Source organism: Lagopus leucura, unplaced genomic scaffold, assembly GCF_019238085.1.
Source record: "Lagopus leucura isolate 7727_CA_CO unplaced genomic scaffold, USGS_WTPT01 Super-Scaffold_100015, whole genome shotgun sequence".
Lineage (NCBI taxonomy): Eukaryota > Metazoa > Chordata > Aves > Galliformes > Phasianidae > Lagopus > Lagopus leucura.
In genome coordinates, this window is record NW_024962269.1 from 2,394,961 (window position 1) to 2,401,181 (window position 6,221).

Below are 6,221 nucleotides of genomic sequence, written 5' to 3' on the forward strand. Positions count from 1 at the left end.
TGTAGTGTAGCCTAGCAGGTGGAACCTTAAGTATGAGCCATGGCTGTAGGACAGGACATCCACTCCTGTGCTGGCAAGTGAGAGCTACCAAGTCATTATCAACCCAATGCCGTGAAGTTCAGTGCCAAATACTGGAGCATTCGTACAGGTACTTCTGCTTCTTACTTGACTGCTGTATTTTAGATAGGAGAGTGTCTCTAAAAGATGGTTAAGGCCAGTTTAGAGGTAGTCTTTTAGAATGTTTAGTGATGACCTCCATTTAAGATGGCTCTGTTTCCACTAGTAGAGGGAATTAAACCATTTTCAGTCTCTCCTCTCCTCTGAGTCTGACTGGATATATATATATATAATGTCTCAGGTGCTTCTCTGAGAACTTATGTAACTAGGCTCCTTCTTTCTTAAACAAAACACAGCCTTTCTTACAAGGAAGGGCACAGTCCTACCAGAAGCACTGTCATTTCTTGATAGGTTTCCAAATTTTTCTTTCCTGACAATAAATTTGGGCTTTTTAGTTGCTTTTAAATTGTATTTTTCTGCAAAGATCTTTAGATTTTACTATTGTCATGCTTCTGAAAGAGATGGATTTTATAGTTAACACATCCAGTTAGTGCCATCATCTGGATCTGTCCCCTTGATTGGCTCAGATTTCCTTACAGCTGAGATAGATTGAGGAGATGAAATACAGTGCACTTCTTTTGCTTTCAAATGACGAATGTCTGTGGCTTTGTGTTACTCTGTGTGTTTTAAGAGTCTGTGCCCTTGTCAGACTGTGGCTTAAACTTTGAGTTCTGGCCATTACATGGCAAAACTGAGCTGAAGGCTTTCTTTGGTACCTCCTCCAACTCCAGGGGACAGGTATCAGCTGTATGTCTCTCCGTTCTGCAGATGGCTCAGCTAGTCTTGGGCTCCTTTCCTCGGCTGCTTTGTACTCAGTTATTGTTTACGAGCTGTGATGATTGCTTGTTATTGTGTTAACAACTTCCTTGATGATGGCAATATCAGGCAAGTAAACTTCAGTGTTTAAGACCTGTTTGAAAATCATCTGTAGTTGTGCTGTCTCTGCTGCTTTTTTTCTGCTTTAGAGTTATAGAACTGTTCCCTGTGGAACTAGTCAGCAGGGCACAGCAGTGAGAATTGTCCATCTCAACTGTTTGTTGAAGGCTTGTATGAAAGCAAACCTTACACATAACACAGCTGTTTTGTGATTCCTTCATGCTAAAATGACAAGGCTTTAAAAATACATTTCTGATTCACTGAAAGGAGGGAATGCTGTTTTTAGAATTCAGAACTGGAAATGTGAGTCTTAGCCTGCCTGGCAGAAACAGGTTTCTTAACAGCTGCTCCTTTTCACTGCCTCATCATCTTTGTATGAAATCAAGCGTCTTAGCCTTACATTTGATCTAAAGGTGTATGCCATTTGAAAGAACAGAAAAGGATGTCTGTGTAGACAGCGATATTTAATGAAGACAATTTTTTGAATGTGACGTTGTTTTGTGTTGCAAGGCATCCTTTCTTCCCCAACCAGTACAATTTCAGCTGAGCCTTATTAAGTAATAAAGTTCAGATCGTGTAATGACTTTTTTGTTATTTGGTACTAAAACAGGGTTCATAGGCTTAAGAAAAAAATGCTGTTTCACAAAATCATCAATGTGCTCCTTATTGCTGTCGTAACAGCATGTCAGTTTCAGTACGTGATCTTTAATCTGCAAGTGACTTCTTTTCTGTTTGTTTTCAGAGGTTGCATGATACTAAACAAAAAGGAGCTATTTTTTTGGTTTGTGGTTAGTAGCCTGCTAGTTTGACACAGGAATCTGGCATTTAGAGTAAGCTTAGCTGGTGCTAGGTCAGATTCCTGAGACTGTCAGAATTATGCCTATGAGCCTCAGGCGTGTAGTGAGGTGTGAGCCTCCCCACTACTTCAGCAGAGGTCAGGAGACCACGGGACTGTTTGTGTTCTGAGTCACTAGAATGAAAAAATGCATGGAATGGACTTGGTCATATGTGACTCTTTTATCACTATTCCTAGGAAAAAGCCCCATGCTGTAAAATCTTGTATAACTGTTTCTGTCCTTTGGCAAGAGAAACCAAAGTGATTATTCTTGCTGGTCTGTTCTAGGTGATGTCAGGGGCTCCACGTGCACCAGTAATATTTCCTACAGTGTTTTGCAGTATGTTGGCAGTCTGGGGAATGTTATTGTAGAGCTGGCAGCTGTGATCATTTTATGCACTGTGTCATCTAAATGGCTTCAAAATCTCTCTTAATGCTGCTGCAATGTACTGGTAGCCTGTTTGTGCTACCAGCGTTATGCTGATATTGGTGGAAAAGCTGAACCTTTCATAGCTGTTTTTAACCCGTTAATGTGTATAGGACCAAGAACAGCTTGGTATATCAATTTAGGTAGAATTGCAACTCTCCACTACCAAGGAAATGAAACTGTGCTTGCCAGTATTTGTGATAATCAGACAAGTAATGTAACCTTCCTTCACATCTGACCTATGTTCAACAGCCTTTGTAAAGCATGACTGTATGATTTTTACCCTAGCAAAGGTAGTTGGCTGTGAAGCAGGAAGTCACGAAATCCCCGTGGGATTTGAGAAAATTCACTGAACCATGGTTACACACATAGTGACTGTTTGTTTGTACATTCTGTGACTGTTTCATTCACAGGAAAGATGCTGAGTTTATTCATGCTGCCAATACCACCAGCACAAGGAGTTTGGCAAGTGTGTTTCATTTCTGTTTGTGTATTTGTCTAGGCAGTGCCTCCTACTCAGCACTCGATGGTTGCTTCTGTGAGGCACCCTTGAACACCAGAATGCTAGGGATTAGCATGTCAGTTTGGAAGTCAAAATGAGGTCCAGACACCGTGACTGCTTATGAAGAAAGTATGCTGGAGAAGTTACGTGTGTCCTAAAGAACAGAAGGTTTTCTAAGGTGTTATCATTTGTTCCTGATGTATATTCCTCACTGAATGTCTGTGTTACCTCACCTGACTGACTCCAGTGAGCGCGATGAACAGAAGGAAGGAATACGTGATAGCCTGCTCTTCAAGGCATGGGGCAAACAAGCCTGCTGTGCCTTTTTGCTGGCCTGTGTTGTTTTCTTGTCAGCTAGATGAAAGTAATGAAGGATTTTGCTTCCTTCTGAGCATCTTGATTGGAGCATACATGATTCCATTTCATTTTCTGTTAGCAGTGGACAGCTATGCAATGAGATTTCACTATAGTGTTAAAACTTCGGTTTTGGCTTTGTTTTTGATAGGGACTTTCATTAGCCTGTACGTATGCCTTGTGAGGCAGCTTTTATTAACTTCTGGGTGTAGTTAAAGGAGCTTCTTTCTGACCAAGTCCTGTGGTTGTAGTCCTAGCTGATATTTTACTTTGGTTCTCCCTTGCCTTAATGCAGATCCCACATCACCCAGGCATCATTTCCTTGTGGAGGCAAACTCCTTGCTACCCAAAGGCGTCCACTGAGATGTGAGATTAATGAGGATGGGTGTGATATTTCCATTGGTGATGAAGAAGATCTCTGGAAAGAGATTAGAGTTCAGTCTATGAGCAGCTGAAAGTGAAGTTGCATGTATAAGGAGTAGAGAAGTAGCTGAAGACAAGTGCAGTGATAACAGAGTATCAGGAGATGGAGACTTCTTTAAGAAACTGGGGGGAGAGGTCAGCGTTTCACTAGCCATGGAAGCTAGTTGCTGTCAGGTTCTAGTGCTACGGGTAAAACCCTTAGAGTTCAGTAGGAACTGTAGGATATAACTGGCACTTCTTCAGCTAAAAATATTTCTAAAAGACATGCTTTATAAGACAGTTGATGTAACCTTGTTTAGTGTGGACTTCATACTACACAGATGGAGATAAACCGAATACAATTTACTGAACATACTGTATTTCTTTTTGTTGAAGTAACTTGGAGAGTCAGAAGGCAGGACCTGATCAGTAAGGCAGTGATCCGACTGGTTGCACGCCATACCGCAGCACTACGGGGCGTACAGTGCAGGGTTCCTGTTTCTGACTGGATGGTGTGCTCATAAACACACTGCCTGCCTAATAGAGCACGTGTAGCAAAATAGGTGAGAGCTGGCCAACACAAAAGGTCGCTCCAGAAGGAAAGCCAGTTCTTTAAGAGCTCTTTCAATAAGTACAGCTCTGAGTAGAAAGTCATGTTTGTACAGGGATATGCCTGTGTGTGCAGGAATTAGATTGCACAGAACAGAATTGATCCCAAAGGTTAGGATATTAAGAGGAACATTTATCTAGAACTATGTCTATTTCTCTGGTATTCTATTAGGTAAATGATGAACTTGGTATTAAGCACACTTATCAAAAGCATACAGCACTGTTACAGTTTGGTAAGATTTAGAGGAAGTCACAAATGAAAAATTTTGCATTTCACAGAGAAAAATAAGAACTTCAGAACTTCCAGTGTTAAGAACTTTCCTCATTTAGTTCAGGTGTGCCTTTAGGAGTCTGCCATAGCTGTACCTTGAATAACTTGCCAAGGTAGTGTCCTGGGAGTCCAGCTAGCATGACTTTGAGGTTATACTTTACTATCTTTGAAACCTGTGATCACTCACAACAAATCTCCATGTATTTGTATCAGAGCAGTTCCAAAGATAAACCAAATAACCAAGATACAAAAATAATACCCAGAGGTCTGCCTGATCATGCAGGATGGAATTTATATTACCCTCTTGCAACATACTGCATTCAGTGAAGCAATACTGGATGTAGAGGTTCAGCCACGCCTAAACTAGAAAGTCCTTTTGTCCCGTTCCCAAGGTTTTGGTATGCAAGAAAAATGTTTAAGTAGGCAGCAGATGTTGACAGAATTGTGTTCTTCATAACTACAGTGTTAATGCAGCTTTGGTTTTTTGGTTTTTTTGGGGGGGGCATTTGGGGGTAGAAAGAATTCTGAAAGAGAGTGAGCAAGATCTGTGTAGATGAAGGAGCCAAGCATTCCATGGGCAGACACGAGTGAGAGAAAAATCTTTTCAGAGCGATTGACCCCGTTTGTGTTCATGCTGTTGCAAAAATAAATGTTGGATCAGAGGGGAGCTTAACATTCAGGTTAGACACATCGATTCTCCAGTAGTGTTACGTCAGGTAATGACAAGAAAAATCAAAGTTGTTACTGGAGTGGAAGAGAATAATTGAAAGTAGTTGTCAAACAATATTTAGTAGTAACAAAATAATTGGAAAGTTAGCAGTGTAAATGTCACTTGAGACTAAAAGGATGGACGTGTCCATAGGATGAACAGTCACAGTCGGCTGTCGGAAAGGAAGAATGAGAATTAGCACAGTCACAGTTGTTTTTCCATTCTCAGGTCTCTGGGGAGCTGCAGTCAACAGAAGTGCTCTCTCTTCTGTGGTCAGCACACAGGAAGCCAGAGATCACAAACAGGTAATTGGAGCTGAAGTAGATTAAAAAATTAAAGTAGATTAAAAAGCAGGTTAAAAAATCACTTTCTGTGCAAAAATTTTAAGGGGTTGTAGGAACTAAGCAATGGAAAAACAAGTAAAAACCTTTCCTGGCACTGCCTAACTTACAGGCTAGTTGCAGCTTGTCTCTTCGAGTTAAATATCTGGGCTTGTGATAAGTGCAGTCCTTGTCCCAACCCTCCATCCAGCCTAACGCTAACTGCAGTTACACCAATAGTGCTGAGGAGCAGTGGCTGTGGATCAGAACCCATTGTGATTTACCCTCCAAGCTTTGAGGTAAATCTTCAGAAATAACCCGTGTGACTTACAAGCTAATACCTCATTTTAAAAAGTGATTCAGGCACTTGGCTGCTGTTCTCCCATTGAATTAATTTCCTTTCCCTTTTTGGCAGATAACAGGTCTTTCCTATTTGTGCAGTTTGACTGTTGCCTTCTTTTCAGCTAACTGGTTTTGCAGAGTGTTTTCCACAAAGAAGAGAGGAATGTGTAGTATTTCCAGGGGCAGGAGCGCCAGCCTTTGGTGTTAGGAGATGGTTGGTTGTCTGCCAGAAACGCTGATGTCTTTTCTGCAATTCATACTGCTTAGATTCCCCAGCTGGTACAAGTGCCTCTGATGTCGGTTGATCTACACAAGCAGAGACCAATTCAGGTAATTTATTATGATATTAACACAATGTGCATATATTCATAACTGTAAATGCAGTTACTCTTTTCCCTTACTGTTTGTTTTTTGTTTTTGATCACTGAAGCTTGTGGAAGTTCAGACAGGCTGCTGA

The 6,221-nt window shown here is 41.1% G+C and overlaps 1 protein-coding gene across 3 annotated transcripts in view; it reads left to right on the forward strand.

Moving 5' to 3' along the window:
- The window catches only part of ICE2 (interactor of little elongation complex ELL subunit 2), a 35,643-nt gene extending 29,425 nt beyond the window's left edge, over nucleotides 1–6,218 (forward strand). For 2 of the 3 annotated variants that reach the window (XR_006179778.1, XR_006179780.1), the window contains exons 17-18: nucleotides 5,331–5,407; nucleotides 5,887–6,011. The gene's annotated coding sequence lies outside the window, so the exon portion shown is untranslated. Of the gene's footprint in view, nucleotides 1–5,330; nucleotides 5,408–5,886; nucleotides 6,012–6,031; nucleotides 6,095–6,194 lie in introns of those variants that run through there. The other variant, XR_006179779.1, reaches the window with a different exon arrangement.
- The last annotated feature ends 3 nt before the right edge of the window (nucleotides 6,219–6,221 follow it).